General features: G+C 36.9%; 1 protein-coding gene across 9 annotated transcripts in view; it reads right to left on the reverse strand.

The window, feature by feature from the left end:
- Window positions 1–19494, reverse strand: part of cadm2b (cell adhesion molecule 2b) — a 162898-nt gene that overhangs the window by 69212 nt on the left and 74192 nt on the right. The window lies entirely within an intron of this gene.

Here is a 19494-nt window from a genome sequence, read left to right on the forward strand (position 1 = left end):
TATTAAAGGAATAAGGCTAATTATTGATATATTTCTGTAAGGAGATATTTATTTAGCATTTACACAGTAGGACTATCTAGTGAAAAAAGTGTTGAAAAGTATGAAGTGTCACTCATTACTAAACTCAAAACTGTAATGATTGCCAGGTTGCCAAGTACAAGAGAAATACAACACTCTAGAGTGTGTTTTATTTCTTATGCTGCTAACAGACAAGTGATATTCGAATTCACCGCCAGCTTTCCACTTGGCTGCCATTTAGACCTAAACACTAACTCTAGACTACAAATCCACAAAGGAAAGCACAACTTTTTCCACATGCAGCATTTTAGTCCTCAGCACGGCCCTGCCAGCAGCCCAAATACCTTCATTGCCCAGAAACACCACATTACTCAGTATGCAGCTAGAGTAGAGAAAATTACTTTGACATTAAGCGTCTTGTCCCTTTGCATGCTGATGAGGGACAGCGAGACAGAGGGGTAATAGTGATGGAGGATTCAACCTTCTGCTGTCCTTATCTGACATCTCCTTGGAGGAAAGACAACCTGTCAACACAACACCTCCCGCTCGGCCCAGACTTATGCTGACAACAGAAACGACATTAGTGATTGCGTGCCTGTACACACATAAAGCAGCCCTTCGACATGCAGAGCGAAATAAATTAGAGAAGAGGGGTATTTTACCATTCCCCATAGAGCTGTGTACAAGCACATGACAGTCTGCTTAATTAAAAACCTTACCTGAGAAGGATTTAATAAGGAGATGACTACAGAGCTAATGATTTCCAAATAGTTGCCTCTGTGATAACAAAACATAATTGATCTTAATCAAGAACAGCTACACAAAACAATAATAAATCTCTGACATAATTAAAATAGTCTTGGCCTTAACTGCGCACTAGTAAGGCCTGATGAAGTACTTCAAGGAGATTAAGGCAAGTAAAGGAGATTTGTACAGTATTACATGTTTGGGAATTAATTTAGGTTTTAATTACAGTGGAGCTTTCTTCCTTTCACTATAGACCAGGTTAGTTAGGGCATGTCAGTGGGACACTTCCAAATTCATGCTTACTACAGTGCAACAACAGAGAGTGAAAATGAAGTAGAAGTATGTGAAGATATGTTTACACATCATGAGTTACAGTTACAGAAAATACACATTAACTTCAATTTGATTAATGGCTCTAATTTCATGTGATCTTTTCACATGATTCATTTGCATCCAATGTTAATTTTTCACATGCACCTTTATTTTCTCACATGATTCATTCGTTTTGTGATGACATACAATTTTCATTCACATATGAAATTTCAGTTTGAATATCTGAAATGTCTCCCTTTTTTAACTATGTGTTCAGATATTAGTCACCCAATCATGTGGGAAATATAAGCGTTACGATCACCTGTGAAATTTTTCAGGCAGGTAAATAGGGCTGTCCGAAGAGATAAATAACACCTTCAAGACAAACAAAACAAAGCCTAGAATAACATATAAAAAGGCTTATTAAAAACAGGCATAAAGTGCCATGTTGCCATTAACTTTGCTGTTGAGCTTAAATAACATGTGACATGACATTACAAATGACTTTGATTTTTTGTTGGCGAAAGGTTATGATGCTCTTTGAGCTGACTTACATTAGCGCATTATGAAAAATAACTTCGTAAGACCATGACAATTTAAAGACAGTTATGCGATATTTTCTCTGACCCTAAATTAGAGTAAGTTTGGTTTTGATGTTTAAAATGTCACCTAGTTCTATGACTGACATAGCAGACGCACACTGAGCTACAAAGCCAGTTGCCATGTCAAATTTTCAGGTAAGTCACACCAGAAAATGTCATTAACCCTGACAATGCCACATTCTGGGCCAGGAACCGAGGAGCTGTAATTGTCTGTGCTCTCTGGGTGGGTGGAATGGCGTTCTTTTCATGCCTGTCAATCACAGCAACACAAGCCAATCGTGGCTGTCTTTGAGCTCATGTATGTGGGAGAGAGCAGCTCTTTTAACTCATTTAAAAGCAGAGAAAACACACACACACACCACACATACAAACACAACTAACCAGACAGAAGCAGGATAAAGTCTCTTGAGACAGTCCAGTCCTTTCTGATCCCTTGGCTCAAGTTGTTTCATGTCACTTTGACCTTCGAGAAGAATGTGCCCTAAATGGTTCCTCATCCATGCACACTGTGACCTTTCTAGCTCGAAGGCTTTTAGCCGTACCTGCTGCACCACACAGATCCACCACCTGTTCAAAAGCCAGCTATCAGCACGCTCCGGCACTGAATGGACGCTATAAAGACTGCAGGCTCTCAGTCACCTTGACAGTCAACAGCTCGAGACGGCAGAAATCAAAGTCTCATCCTGGCTTTTGTTTTTACAGCCAGGTTTTTGGTGTCAAAAAAAAGAGATACAATGACAGAATCACGATCAAATAAGAGGGCAGTTACTCTGTTTAATGGGTTTTGCTTTTTTTCCCCAAAAAAGTTATCCAAGATCATATAAGTGAAAGGAAATACAGCTGTGAAGGGAAAATGGAATTTTCAAACTGGAATGCACTGGAAATGACTAGCTAGTCATCTAATGCCCCAAGGTATAAGCAAAGAAGAAAAATAAGCCATCCAATAAAGAAGCAAAGTAACAACTCTGTCTCTCTGTCTGACCCCATTTGTACCGTCTTGGTTTATGATTTTTGTATCTGGATTGTACTATTATATGATTTCATATACTTGGCTGTTACTGTTGAAATGTGATTCCTTGGCTAAAATAAATTAACATTTTTTTTTAATTAGATTTAGATTTTTTAAATGCTGTTTTTTTATTTTCATTCATTCCAACCTCATCAGTAATGAACAATGTTTGTTACAACATTATGCAATGCAAGTGGTTTCGGTTGTCAAATGTAGCTTGGAGAGATGGATGTATTTGTATTGCATGTATGACACAAGACCACCTACAGATGATCAGTGGCAAAATTGCCTTGCAACACTAAACCCACTGCTTTCCTCTGGAGCCTATAGACACCAACTGGATTTGATGCATTGGCCCAGAACTACATAAAGTTCACTCAATTTCAACTTTGACCCAATTTACACTGACCTTTTCAAAGTGCACCCGATATGTTGAGCCCTAAAATGTGACGTAGCAGAGAAAGTTTTCTCACATTTTCTTGTGAACCTTTTTTCTTTGAGATTTGCAGAATGGGCTAGCCTTATAAATAATAAATGTTTTCGAACATGCCTTGATGATGTAGTGCTGCTTCAACCTCGCAGTAAATAAGCTTAACATACCAACATAACGCATAGATTGTAAGGCCTTAATATGATTAATCTGGGTGTAAAGTAATCATCTGATACTTTGCTGTAATGTCAGAGATGTCATTCTTGTCCACTGCTATCTGCCTCTATAATGAATCAACAAGGCTGGAGAACTAAGTGGACACTGGAGCCAATGAACATATCTACTGATTTTTCATACCTAACTACTGCACTGCATACTGCACAACATTTTTTCTTTTTACGAAGATGAGCTGCACATTCTTAAACACACAGACACTTTATTTATTTATGCCTTTACTTATCACCACTGTACATTTCTTATACACACACTACCAGAGCTACTATTCTTAAACGCACCAAACTGAGTTATTTATATGTATATTTTCATTCTTTCTTTCTCATTTGTGGTATATTGTGTGTATTGTGTGCATTGTGCACTGTTGTCTTTTGCATGTTGTAAGACCATATTTCTGCTTAGGGACTAAAAAACAACTCTCTACTCTACTCCACTCTATTCTTCTCTATTCTATTCTACTCTCTATTCTACTCTCTGCTGTACTCTACTCCACTCTATTTTACTCTCTATTGTACTCTACTCCACTCTATTCTACTCTCTGCTGTACTCTACTCCACTCTATTTTACTCTCTATTGTACTCTACTCCACTCTATTCTACTCTCTACTGTACTCTACCCCACTCTATTCTACACTTTCCTGCACTTTATTTCACTCTACTCTCTACTGTACTCTACTCTCTACTGTACTCCACTCTATTCTACTCTTTGCTGTACTGTACGCCACTCTACTCTACTCTATTCTACTCTACTTTACTATGCTTTGATAGAAAAGTGCAAAATCCTGATCATCAGTAGTGTCCGGACATGTGGTTAAAATGCCAGTGTAAAAGGAAGCTCTGATATTTTGGACATAAGCTTTGAGTGTAACATAATAACCAGATATCGCTTAAGTTATTTTTGGGGTGAGTAACTCTGTTGAATATGTATTGTTTTCAGTTATTTAATTTTTAATTTGAGGTATTATAGTATGTTGGTGATTTGACACATCCCTGCCAATGTTAAATAAATAAATAAATAAATAAATTTTGTTTGTTTGAAATTCAGATAGATATCACTGCACCTGAGACTACAAAGTGCTAATCAGTTGTTCCTCAAAAATAAGTGTAGACGATGAGTAGAAGATGAGTACATGAGTAGTAGAAGATAAGTAGATGATGAGTAGATGAGGAGTAGAAGATGACCTCTCAGCTCTTCACACTAACAAATTGTATATTTTCCAACCCACCTCCAAACACAGGTATGCAACTGTTCTGAAAAGTTTTCTTGCTATCAGCACAGCTGACCTAACTCATGAAGGGCTTTATAATGAGCTAGGCAACCTTGAGGAGTACAAAAACCTTGATACAGTGCAAATACTTCGTTCCCTAGGCCTGGGGTTGAGAAACCCTCACCAAGAGCATAATGCAGGTGGAATAAGCGAAAGCAGGCATGAATCAGGTCACAGACTTTTGAGGAGGTGTAAATAACATACCATTGTATAACAGTGTGCAACACATAATGGTAATATTAACAGTGTGAGAGTCTTCGGCGGTGAGATCTTTGAGTTTAAACACGTATCGTATTAAATACATCATAATAACTGAGTTGATTTGCACAGCACTGTTGGGGAAGTGTAAAAAAACAAACAATAAAATAAAAAATAATGAAAAACTATAATTAAATAAAGGGTTGCATGGTGGCACCACAGGCAGAGTTGCTTCCTCACAGCTTCAGGGTACCTAATGTGATTTTGAGCTCTGGTTACAGTCTGTGTGGAGAGTTTCAGGCTTCATGTGGCATGGGTTTCTTCCAGGTTTTCTTCTTTCCTTCCACCTCCCAGTAAAACATGCTGGGAGGTGAAGTGGCGAATCTAAATTGCCATATAGTGTAAATGAGTGTGTTAATGTGTGTTAATGTGTGTGTGTGGTGTCCTGATTCACCCCTGATCCACTGCAACCCTGACTAGGATAAAGTATTTATTGAAGATGAATAAAAGAAAAATAATTATATTCAATTAAATAAAATGCAGTTAAAAACTTCTAAGCAAACAATATGGCATGAAATATTGGGCTTTTTAACATGTTATTAATGGCCACATTTCTAAATCCTTTTACCAGTAGAAGCATAGAGCCTGATTTTAGCTACTGATAAAATTATGAAACACTCGAACCGTCACTTCAAATTGTCTTTATTTTTTCATGGACTGCCATTTAATTGCTTTTTTCCCCAGGCCATTTCTCAGATGCCAATTATATCTATAGAACCGGGATCTACTCCAAATGGAAACATATAAGCTGTCAAGCCAATGTAAAGATTTCTCGTTTTCCATGACAACAGAAATATCAGCACACCGCTCCTCCCCAGAGATCTGGTTTCAAAACAGCAGCAGCTGTAATGTAACACTGTAATCACATGTGAAAGACATCATTTCTCTCATAATTTACATTTGTTCATTACACAGACATTCTTATCCACAACTACCAGCTGTCAAATTAATACAGATATCTAGCACACATTTAACACTGTTTATGAACATTCAGGCAAATTTGTACTTCTTTAACTCGATGTCAGACTTTCTTGGTTTTTATTGGCTGAATGAATCTCATTAAAGACTTAGATGTATAAAGGGAAAATTGACACTTTCTCAAACACTTTTGTTTGCCAGCAATCCATCCTCTAAGGGAACATTTAGCAGATGTTTAGCTGTGTCATGCCTCTGTGCACACACTCATTTTATATGTGCCCTTGGCATACGACGCTGACCTCGAACACATGGCGAGACTTCCAGGATAGATCCCTTAGAGACTGAAGGGCTTCAAGCAAAATGACTTGGGTGAAATCCAGATATGACAGAAATGATTTCTGTTTTCTTTTTGATAGATTTGTTATTCTGAGTAAAAAAAAAAAAAAACAAAAAAAAAAAGAAAAAGGGAGAAAATGCAGCCTTAGAAACTAGCGCTCTTTTGTGCAACAGCTCATTGTGGAGATCACGACAAACCCCAAATCAATCAATCATGAATTCTATGTATGCTAATAACACCTCTTAAATTTTTTTTTTTTTGCTTTTCAGATACACACTTTAGAATCATTTGCACCTTCATTGAAAAGATTTATAATACTCAAGATTTTCAGTTTTGCTCAGCCTCAAATATTCATAGCTAGCGATTATATTTATGCAGGGAAAGTTCTGTGTAGGTTAAGCACATCTGAAGTTGATCTGAAAAATATCAAAATATATTTTAGGGATAAAATTGAAAAAAGAGTTACATTTTTCTCTTGTCATTCTGAAATCATGTAAAAGAAAATGAATTCCACTCTATGTGTGTGTGTGTGTGTGTGTGGCAATCCATAGTTTTTGACTGTATTTACAGCTGAAAAAAAATGCATTTCAGCAGGTTATACTGCAATTATAACAATCATAATGTATCTGGAATTAATACTACCCAGGAATCAAGCCTAACTGAGATGCACTCTTTCATAAATCTTATGAATAGTGCTTCATTCTGTAGTTACAGCTGAGGTCTGAATACCAATTAGCACAATTTTGGTATTAAATCTCTCAATTAATATTGAGCACGACTCTGAATACAGCTCTGACATCGAGGCCAAAAACCACCCAATCTCATCATGACTTTTTAGAAGCTGATTATTGAATAAGTCTTTACAAGCAGGTTACCTAACACATAGATTAACTACTGAAAAACTCCCAGAATCTAATAGAAGATAAAAGATATCCAGTAAAATTCTAAGTCATCTTTAGAAGTCTACTATGAATAGAGCTGTGGTCTTTTTCTTATTAAATTAGATTAGATTCTGTGTGTTAAACAGCGTCTGAAGGTTTCTCCTTTACTGAACACTTTACTGAGCACTTTGAGTACATGTTCTGTATGCAAGTGAGTGAAATGAAAGAACGTCTTTTAAAAAAGCCTGGTCATGAGACTCTGCTGGCAGCTTCAGTCTCTCTCTGACACCACATGGCCCATGGGTTCAGATTCACAACAATCATTTAACTAGGCCCTGGAAATCCAAGGCAACTGCACGTTTCACTAACCCCCTGTTGACAGGGTGATTCCCAATAACTCAATTTCCAGCTCATAATTTACTCTCAGTGCCCACTGAGTCTCCTGCTCAGCGGATCTATAGTCTAAACAAGGGCAAACAACTTTTTCTTTTTTTTTTTTTAACACTGGCCTCTTTTTTTTTCAGACGTGCATTGACAATTTATGCTTTTATATGGCCTATTGAATGGATTTGGAACATAAAATCCACCTACAAAGGTTGTCTTCGATAGCGGGTGTCAGATTTATCACTTTTTTTTATAGGAATATCGCATTGCAATTTTATACCCAGCCTTTTTTTCAGAGTACCCCTGGTTGCAGTCATCAGTTATAATCCTTCAGTAAATTATTGAGTGACGGCAAGGCTAGCCATATGCTGCAAAGCGAGATATAGGAGCGGGGACACACACTCAAGGTCAATAGATGTGCCCTGCTGTTTAGCTTGGTTGGACCAGGCTCATATAAAATATAACTCAGCTATAATCCATTTCTTGCAATCCATTCAGGCAGTTTACCCACGCAGACAGCAGAATTCATAACAAAAAACGAAAAGATGCTTCTTCTTGAACAGTGTGCTTTTAATAAATATCTACCAGAGGAGCTTCAGGGTCAGCTGAAAATAATGAAAAATATCAAATCATTTTCTTTTCTTTTCTTTTCTTTTCTTTTCTTTTCTTTTCTTTTCTTTTCTTTTCTTTTCTTTTCTTTTCTTTTCTTTTCTGTCAAGACTTTTTATCACTAACACAGTAACAAAAAGTAACACTTATCTTATCTTGCTTAGGCTATTGTGGTTTATCAGTGATTGAAATTAAGGCCAAAATGTGCAATATACACCAACAACTTGTTTGCATGTATGCTGTTGACAATGTTCAGCACTAAAGCTGAAGCAAGTTCCAGTAGTTACATATGGAGATATAGACAAACATTTAGGATCTGTAATATTTAATAAGCATTAATTAATTTCTTTCTTTATTTTTAAGTTATTTAGTTTCGTTGTTGGTATTACTTATGTAATTTTTTCATTTAATATTTGACTATTTAAAGCTCTTTGTTAATGAATGCAGGAAAAATGCTACACAAGGTAGTCTTCATGTAAAGCATTACCATTAACAAAATCAAACCTTGACATCTTTTTACTCTAGAGTGAGTGGAGCCCTGTCACCTTCTCGGTCTTGTCCCTAATGCCAGGCTGGCCTTTATCAAGCCCTACTACACTGTGTGCCCTAAAGCAGAAAGCCAGTCACCGAGCCCTTTCTCGTCTGACTGAATGTGAGAATAGGCTGCTTTTTAATGGCTCCGAGCACTTAGCATGCCAGCAGATGGGAATCCAGTTGGCAGTGCTCTCATTAATGGAGCTCCAAGCCATCCTCCTTCTCATGGCCACCTGTCCGACAGGGCCAGTGCCATTCTAGCACCTGGCCAAGCCATTACATGTTATGATCAGGGCTCAAGATGGGAGGCGTCGAGACTTCTTGCTTCATTTGTATGAGTGCTGGAGGGGGAAGTGGACTAATAGTGGCATATGCAGTCTCCTTTGGAAGAAGGCTGTTTCCACTGGAGCGACAGAGATATAGACTACAAGATTAATGTCGATCACAGGGCTCATACTTAGTGGCATGGCACAGAGTTACTAATAAAACTAGAACAGAAGTACAGAAGTCAATGCTAACTGTGCAAACTGGATGTCTGAAAAATAGTGAAGTTGAGTGATGGCAAGGATATGGAGGATTAATAATGGGAATTATTTCGTTAACAACGATGTTTCCACAATAATTGGATTACTGCAGTGTGGAAAACCAAGATAAAGTATATAAAGTAGGAGAAGAATAATAAGTGAGCCTTGTGGGACACCATATTGTAATTTTAGGCTCTGAAGAATCTCCATTAACATAAAGGAACTGGTAATGATCTGTCACATAAGATCTAAACCAGGCTGTAACTTATCTGTTTTTTGATTCTGTCTAATAAAATATCTTGGCTGAAGCAACACATGCTGAAGCATCACTGAAGCATGACATGATTCAGTCAATTCCAACAATATAGACATATAGAGTCTAAAGCAAGCAGCGCTCCTGTCAACATTGATTCTTGATTGAAATACATTATTCTGAAATACAGTACATTATTCTAACCAAAAACAGAACTGTGGGGCAACAGTGTTCTGCAAAATGTTGTATGTTGTAGAGATAGGGAATTGGGGAATAGCCCAAGCTAAGTGAAGCTTATCAATGTCATAAAAATGTTGTTGCACTCTCAACAGACATAAATGTAAAAAGTTTTGCATGCCATTGAATTGCATGTCAGTGTTGACAACTGAGCTTAAATAACAGGCTTCTTAATTATGTAGAAGCTTGAAAACGTCTTGAAATGTTTTTTGGAAATGACTCAATCTTTTTGAATGAGTCATTATAATGAATAGAATCAAGTCATTCCTTTTGTTCAGGAACATTCGCATAACCAAAAAAGACAAATTGATGCCTGCATCAATAATTTGGCAAAAAGTTAGATCTATATTTAAAAGATTTAGTGTAGGCTTACATTAATTTATTTATTTAGTTATTTGTTTTCAGAAATTTGTGAATTACATGAGTCATATTTGCAACTGAATGCATGCCAATCCTACTTCTGCACCCCTTGAGTAAGTGAATCATTTCGGTCACACCTGAGATTTGCTCATCTCTAGTACAGAGGCCCAGTGTTTAAATCAATGAATGTTTTGGTCATGACCGAGATTGGCTTCGCTCGCATTCAGAAGGTTAGTCAAGTCAGCAAGTTCAATTAGTTGAAGCTCAATCACTCTGGGGATTTCCCAATATTAGTGCATAAATAGTACCTGGTAGGGGCTGAAGATGAAAATTATTATTTGTCTGCGCATAGACATACAAACATAAAACTCAAGCTCTAAACACACAACAGGAATGATCACTGGCTATTTTAACATCACTAAGAATCTTAGTCATTGCCAACATACTAAAGAATTGCATGGAACAAACTACAGTGCTCAAAAATAAGGAGAAACACTATAATCACATATTGGATCCCAGGGAACAGAATATTCAAGATGAAAATCTTTACTTATATACACTGTGTAATTTGTTGAGAATAAAATGATGTGACAATGGTCAAAGGAAACCAAAATCATCAACCCACTGAGGACTGAATTCAATCACAACATAAAGTAACAAATTAAAATTACAGACTGATCCAACCGAATTCCATCATGTGGGGGCCATACACACTACTGACTTACACTAAGAGTTGCTCATGATGTAAGTTAGTAGTATGTATGGCCCCCACATGTCTGTATGCAGCCCCAACAAAGTATGGACATGCTCCTGATGAGATGGCGGATGGTTTCCTGGGGGATCTCTTGATCTAAATTAGGGCATTGCTGTGCTGCTAGACAGTCTGTGGTGTTAATTGGCGGCTTTTGATGCTCTGATACATAACATCCCAGAGGTTCTCAGTTGGATTCAGGTCTGGGGAATGTGAGAGCCAGTCAATGGCATAAATGCCTTCGTCATCCAGAGACTGCCTACACACTCTGGCCACATGAGGTCTGACAGTGGCTCTGAGAATTTCATCCTTGTACCTAACAGAAATAAGGGTACCGATGGCTAGCACATGGATGTCTGTGCAACCCTCCAAGGATATTCCTCACCAGACCATCACTAAATCACCACCAAACCAATGATGCTGGATGATGTTGCAGGCAGCATAATGTTCCCCACGGCAGACTCTTTCACGTCTGTTACATGTGCTCAGTGTGAACCTGCTCTCATCCGTGAAAAGAATGGGTCCCCAGTGGAGGACCTTCCAATTCTGGTGTTCTCTGGAATATGCCAATTGAGCTGCATGGTGCGGGGCTTTGAGCACAGGCACCACTAGAGGATGTCGGGCCTTCGTGCCACCAGTTGCCTGCTGGAGGTCATTTTGTAGGCTCTGGCAGTGCCTTTCCTGTTTCTCCTCACACAAAGGAGCAGATTCCAGTCCTTTTGCTGGGTTGTTGCTCTTCTACAACGCTGTCCAGATCTCCCTGTTTTATGGCCCATCTGCTAGTATTTCCTCCATGGTCTTGAAACTGTTCTGGGAGACACACTTCACCTCCTTGTGACGGCGCGTATCAATGTGCCATCCCGGAGGAGCTGGAATACCTGTGCAACTTGAATGGGTTGCAGGTACTGCACTGTGCTACAAGTAGTGACAAGAACCATAACAAAACACAAAACTAAAGGCAAATCTGTCAAGAAGGATAAAAAGAGCAACTGTCTGTGGCCACCACCTGCAAAACCATTCCTTTTTGGGGGTTGCCTTGCTGTTGCCTTTCCAGTGCACCTGTTGTCACGTTCATTTGTGCCAAAGCAGCAATTAATTCACAATCAATTATGCTTCCTAACTGGACAGATTGATATCCCTGAAGTTTCATTGACTAGGTGCTATACTGTGATAAAGTGTTCCCTTAATTTTTTGAGCAGTGTATATCTAAATCATATACTCCATATGCTGTACAGCAACACATGCAACATATTCTGAAGGCCTAAAACTAAACAAAATTCTCTTCATTAACTGGAATAAGAATTTTTATTCCTTTGATGATATAAAAAGAGAGATACAAAAAGTAGTCTGTGCCACATGAGTCTTGGCTTCTACCTCAAACATGGAGCCATGGAATATTTTAGACCAATTACATTTTGTGAATATATATATATATATATGTACATGTATATATGTATATATATATATATATATATATATATATATATATATATATATATATATATATATATATATATATATATATATATATATGTACAACCCTGGTACTTTGCCCAGGCTACTATGTATCATCACTTTAATGAAGCAGCTATCTGAAAAAAAGCTGCATCAGTCATATCGAAAAGAGTGTCAACTGAAAACAATGTCTTTGTTCCAGCAGATGAGCCAACTGGCATTTTGTGGACTGTTTCTAGATAGCTAATGATGGGTGTCTAGTCTCTCTCTCTCTTTCTCTCTCTCTACCCCCACACCCCTCTTCAAAAACTCTTATATTTCTAGACCTTTATGTAACAAGGCTTTATTTAGACTATACAAGCTCAATAGAATACTTCTCATTTCTCACAATAAGACATGCCTCCTTGCGGCAGAAGATGCCGTATAGGATACTATTATTTTATCTGCTAAACAAAAATAAAACAAACTGAATTAGAATAAATGGTGCAATCTTGCTCAGTCCCTTTAGGCGTCTGTGTTTACTTAATTAACATATGGCATGAACAAAAATAACCCAGATGCAAAAAACTGTATGTAACATATTTACTCTGCTGACATATGCTTTAATGCCAATACGCAAAAGGGTGGCTTCCAGCCAACTTTCTTCTCTCTGAGGTGCAATGGATTCCTATAAATGTGTATCATTGAACTCAGAGCTGTTCAGTGGCTCAGCAGAGACATCAGTCCAAGCCCAGTGCCCTCACGGGTAAAGTGATGTGTTGTGCCCAGGTTTGAGCTGATATTAGAGAGGAAGAAACATCTTACTAAAGAGATAATCACAAAACAGTGAAACCACAAGACAGAAAAGAACCTTGGCATCACTTAAACTTCATTTCTTTTTTAGAAACTGCCTAAAACTGTAACACTGGGCCCTAGATTTTGTGATCAACGAGAATCAAAAGAAAGCTAGAAAACATAATATTTTTTGATCAACAATGCAATAAATTAAATATAAGTATATTATATTATGTATATTAATATAATACAAATTGCATACACTGAATATTCTTTGGTCCTACACAATGTGAATAATGTGGCTCAGGGGAGTAGACTGTTAATAGATGTAATGAAAAATTAACTTTTGAAGCTTTGCCTATTGAATGGCATGTCAGTGCTCGTTGACATCGAGCTGACATCAATTATAAATCAACAATAAGTTCTGTTTCATGATTTTATGTGCACGGATAAAAATAAGTTTTTTTCAATATTTACAGTAGAGTTTAAATGGCAAGCTTTTTAAATATGTAGGAATTTGAAAAAACTTGACATTTTTCATTCGCAAATGATTCAGTCTATTTGAATGAGTCATAAAGATGAACAGTATTGAGTCACAGTTTGTCTAGGCTTCACTGATGCAAGCACAATTAAATTCACTGGACAAAAGACTAAAGAACTCTAGTATCAACAAATTAGTAAAACAAAAAAAAAAAAAAAATATATATATATATATATATATATATATATATATATATATATATATATATATATTTTTTTTTTTTTTTATATATAAAATAATTAATGAATGAATACATTATTTATATTTATTTTGTTGTTTATTAATTAATTAATTTATTTATTTATTTATGAGTCAGATTTGCAAACGAATGCATGCTAAACCTACTTTTGCTCCCCTTACTTTCTTACTTTCTTTAGATTTTGCTTTCTTATATGCTTTTGGCATTAATCGGCCTTAATGGCCACTAGGAAGTTGTGTCTCAGTGTTTAAAGTGTTGGAATTTCAAACCCCAGGACCACCAAGCTGCCTCTACTAGGCCCTTGAGCAAGGCCCTTAACCCTCAACTGTTCAGTTGTATTAAAAAAAAAAAAAAAGAAAGAAAGAAAAAAGGGAGAGAGATGTTGCTCTGGAAAAGGGTGTTGGCCAAAAGCAGTAAATGTAATAGGAACCGAATGTGCTTTCACACTTGATCTGAATGCTTGAGTCCACACCCAGGACCAAATCTGGGCTTATTTAGGGACTCATAATGTGATGTCTAAGAAATTTTTTCCTAGCATTGGATTGATTTTGCAGTTCTATACATCACCGTCAGATTTGCAAAATGGTAAGTACTAGGTTGATCCATTTGCTTTTCTGTTCTTGGGGTACATCTTTTCTTGAGGTACCAACACTCACCCCACAATAACCATTTCCCTGCCATCATGAAACTCAACATTTAGAACTAACGTGGGTTCTGGCAAGGTTTTTTTTAAGTGAACCTCTGAAATCATTTTTAAGAGGACCAATGATCAGTTCTCTGGAAAATAAAATACAATTGTGAAACCAACCTGAGGCAATGACACTGTCACCATAAATAGCATGACTCACAGAGCAGAGGGCAGGCTATGACTTTTAAAGCTTTGCTTGAAAATAAAGGAAATAATGTTTTAGCATTGTGTCTTAGCAGGCAAAGGCAAGGGCATTCTTTGGACAGAAATGGATTTGAAAATACCATTGCACTGGCAGATTTTGAATGTGACACATACTGGTGCATTACTTTACCTACTGTTGTTGACACATTTAGTTGGAAAATTTCTAGCCTGGCCAAAATGAATTATACCCAAGGAAAGATGCGATACAATGCCAATTTATTAGCAAATTAGGCTTGTGTCTGTGTGAAAATAAGCTCCAATCTTTTGATGAATGAAGAGAACTGGCACACTTTGTACATATTGGAACATTAGTATGCTCAGGACCATGTACACATTTCATAAAAGACACAAATGCACCATTCTTATGAAAAAGCAAATGCACTCTACATAGGACATGTAATTGTTTCGGTGGAAGCATTATCTTCTAGGTCAAATAAGGTCAAATAAAGGGTATTTAAGTTAAAAAAAAATGGTGCCATTTTTTCAGCTGGAACTAATAGACTCTTTTTGTCAAACCTCTAGCCTGCAATCTGCCAAAACCTTGCCAATATAACTAGCCTCTTAAGGTTAAGGCTTAAAGGTCACTTAATGGCTGACATGTGTGCCAAATATGTTTCAATCAGAAAAACTAATGGAAAACATTTTTTAAGCTCAATTATTTGCTCATGTCTGATGTTAAGACCAGACCACTATTCCCTGGTCCCAGTTTGATAAAAAAAAAAAAGTCTTCAATAGGCAAAGGCAGCCTGTATTCAGTTCTAGAGTGAAATATATACATAGAGTACACTAATGTATGTATGGTTAAGGTACATGCAAATAGAGACATATTTCAGTTAAAGCAGAAAATGTAAACATTTCACAATTTGAAGGGATTTCCAGGCTGCCATACATCCATTATGTGTATAATATTTAAAGTAAACAAGAAAAGGGCAAATGCGAAAGAGAGAAGGTAGATCAGAGAAGTTTGTTTATGATCAGTCAGACTAATAGGTCTCTCTGGGAATGCTGTTTACAATATTTATTTGCCTAAAATATATCATGTGCACACCCTCACCCTCACTGGTCAAGAGAAAATAGGGGAATTATACCTCTTTACTATAGATGGGTATAGTGACTGACTTTCCCACAACACACAGATCATTGTTAATAGCAGATCAAGCATCACATTAAACACTGTCTCTCCAGTTACGATGCTCTTAACTTTGCGACACGTTTGGGAGATCAGCAACTTTGCTGTTTTCCCCCTCAAAACCAGTGTCTCTTTCACTTGCTTTGTAGCTTGGTACAACATGTAATTCAAAGCTGTCTGAAATGAAAGCCATAGCACTCTTGGTGATTCCTCTGCCAAAGACTAACAATCATCAGATTTGCTCATGGACCATGTAGACTGAAAAACACCAGCTTCTATTTGATCATCCCTGTCATTTCTGCTGTTCTCCAAGGCCGGCTTTGCTGGCCTCCATGCACAATTATTTCATTGATTTATTCATTACTTGCTTTTATTTAATGACTCAGATTTAATAAACCCTCACACAGATGGCTGTAAATATGATTAATGTAGAATACATACAGTCACCATTTACATAATAGAACCATATTTGCATATGTAGTCTTAAAACTTACTTAAAACTAAAATGCAGGAATGATGATGTGTCCATACAGTCAGAGTCATGCAGGGTGAGAGACAGAGGGAAAGATAGCTGTCTGGCTTGAAAATAAAAAAACCCCAAACAGTTTCTTTCTCTTCTCAGATTGTCTAGAGTTGGTCACTGAATTATTAAGTATAATAGTTTTCGTCCTGAAAAGATCATTGTAAGGCAATAGGCTGGTATGTGCACTTTCTAAAATAAATAAAAACCTTCAGATTTACTTCACTAATAGAATCTTCACTTTACTGATAAATCTTCACTACCAAAATGCATCAGACTAAAGCTATGTTTAAACTGCTCAATGCTGATTTGACATTCAAATCCATGAATCGATTGTTTTTTTTAATATAGATTCTAACACTAATCTGAATAGGCACTGCTAATAAATGTGATATAAAAGTGAATACAATTGCTTATTAGTAGGTAAGCGATTAGCATAACTACCTAGCTAGTCTCATGTTGTTAAAATAAGCGCTGCCTGAATAGCTGCTAATGCCACATTTATTTCATTGTTTCATCAACAATGAAACATTTCCCATCATTTTCAACATTGAACTATAGCTACATGATGTTTCACTTGAGTTTACAAGCTAATAATAACAATTGTAGACGACACAGGGCTTTCCACAGGTACAAATTTATGACAAACACTGACTGTGATCATTAAGTCACATGAAGTCTCTCTACAGTTTTCAGCCCAAGTTCAGATTGCACTTTTTATCAGAACTTGGAAGTGATACTATCAGACTTCAGCAGTTACACCGTAACAGCCTGTCTCACATATGTGAAAAAAGAAATCACTTCCTGCAAAGTGAGCATAGTCAGTGTGTAGGGAGCTACTGTATTTTTCTATGCAATATGTATAAACAATATATATATATATATATATATATATATATATATATATATATATATATATATATATATAACAATAAATACTGTATTAAAGGTAACATAGTTTATTTTACAATGAATTTTCATTTTCAAGCACTTCTCACCATGGGCAAAGTCATATCAACACATTTGGTCTTTGCCTGAATCTGACCTGTCTCTGTCTCTAGTGGTCATTGGGGACATAATAATGAGCAGACTGGGAGTCTTGTTCAAGCTATGCACACTCCACGCTGCAGCTACAGCAGAAAAGATGAATCCACTTCATTCAGCAAACAGCTGAATCCCAATACATGTTGCTCACCTGCATTCATAAGCCACCCTTGTGCTATAATGGGCTGTTATGCTTTTATAGTTTATAATTGCTTTTATAATTTGTAATTGCTTCAATGGCTGCCCTGGTGAAGTAGTCAATAATCACACCTTTAATGTGTGCAGTCACTACTTAATTTGTGAAGGATTTGGCATAGATTTGGAACACATAATCTAAGGCTAATAATAAAATAAAATGTGCTGTTATTTAACAAAGAAAATCTGTGTATCAAGTCAAATTGGTTATATGGTGAAAATTTGTCCTGTGGACATTTCACAGTACAAGGGGAAATAAACATACGGTTAAAGGAAAATAGTGAACTTGGGTATGCTCCTATATGTTTTATTGTTTTCATATTTTCTATTTGGACAAAACCCAACAGCTATTAATCTGAGTCAGTGGGTTAACATGAGTATGAGCTAACTTATACCTCTGCTTACTTAAAGTCATTCTAATTAGCTAGAGAGACAGAAATTCATTCATTCCAATTTAAAGATCAGGGCCAATCATGCTTGCATGGACTCCTTGGTAGAAGGGAGTTGTAGAATTTGTAGACAGTGTCTACAAGTATGTAGTAGATATTTGGATTTAAAGTTGTGATATGTTGTGCAATTTGGTGTTGAGGACACTACTAATTAATTTACTGATTAATCACTGGTTAAAATGTGTGATATATAGACGTTTGGGGATCAAAATAAATAATTCAGTAAAAGACAGCATCCTCTTGTTCTACAAAAATATGCACTAAATAATCTTCTCCAAGCTGACTATGTCATAATCCCAATCAAACATGAGCATGACATTTAAAATGTACAATGCACAAGAAAGCAGTTGGGTTATATTTGGCCTGGTAAACACTATTTATCTTTCAAGAGGAAATACTGGGCCACTGTGTCTGCTGTGGTGATTAAAAAGAATAATTACACTGAATTATTCTAATGGCACTCCATACAGTTCAGAAAGAGCTGATTTGTTGACATGCTAAGCAACCATTCTAATCCAGGCTACCATTACCAACAGGCCTATTATATTTGATTATTATTTTCCATTTAGGAAATGGTAGGAGATTACTGTATATGAGTTAGGTAATGAGTAATAAGCAAAATAGCCCACAGCAAAAGTTACTTTTAAACATGGCTGATAGCTCCAGCGCTGAAAATGCATTTACCGTGTCCTAGTTATACACGCAGTAAACAGACTAGAACAGTCTCATTTGAAAATGTTAAGTATAGGTACATGTACGCACTAAATGGACATTATTTCCATTAAGCTTATATTACAACCCAAGCTCTGCATTGCAATAACTCACTCGGAAATAGCTAGAAATACATGCCTCTTCTTTCCTTTCAAGTTAAGCTAACTCAAAAGCTTCTATCTATTTTCAGCTCAGGCTTGGGGAGGATAATGTTCTCTAATAGCCTGGAAATATACAATTTCATCTACTGCTCAATAATCCTCCTTTCCCTAACATCTTCCCAAGCACCGTCTGCTTATTTCTACCAAAATGAAAAAAAATGTAGAGTTTATACTTCCCCAAACTCTGAGTATAGTTGGCAGGGCAGTACGCATAATGTCAAATTAGTCCTGACAACGCAAACGGAGCAAAACAATTTGTGTTCTTTGCTGTGGCGGACAGCAAGCACATCAGACGCTGACAGGTGGGCGCACCAAAATTATGGGTCCCATGGGAAACATGGTCTATGTACTTCATTATTCTGCTCGCGGCCCAAAGAGAAAAAAAATGCACTCTATGCACTTTTTTTTTTCCTTGCACATACACCCACTATTATTTCTGACACCGCTGGGCTGACTAAAAGGCACCTCTGCAACCCAGATGACTGCTTGTGCATGCATACTGCAGAGAAAAGTAAGGTAGATCACACCAACTCAGAGGAACTTTTCCATTAAAAAGGTGTGGGTGTTCGAAGGCTGTAGTGTATGCTTTTTTCCAAGGCTTCGCAAGAAGACAATGTGGTTTAAAAAAAAAAGAAGTCTCAAATCCATTCCATCAAAATGCTGCAGCAACATGTGCAAAGTAGCCCAAGGTATCATTTGGGTGCATTTAGAGGATATTAGGGATAAAAAAGCAGAATGTTCCTTGGTTCTATTTTCATA

The sequence above is a fragment of the Hemibagrus wyckioides genome, linkage group LG17 (assembly GCF_019097595.1).
Source record: "Hemibagrus wyckioides isolate EC202008001 linkage group LG17, SWU_Hwy_1.0, whole genome shotgun sequence".
Lineage (NCBI taxonomy): Eukaryota > Metazoa > Chordata > Actinopteri > Siluriformes > Bagridae > Hemibagrus > Hemibagrus wyckioides.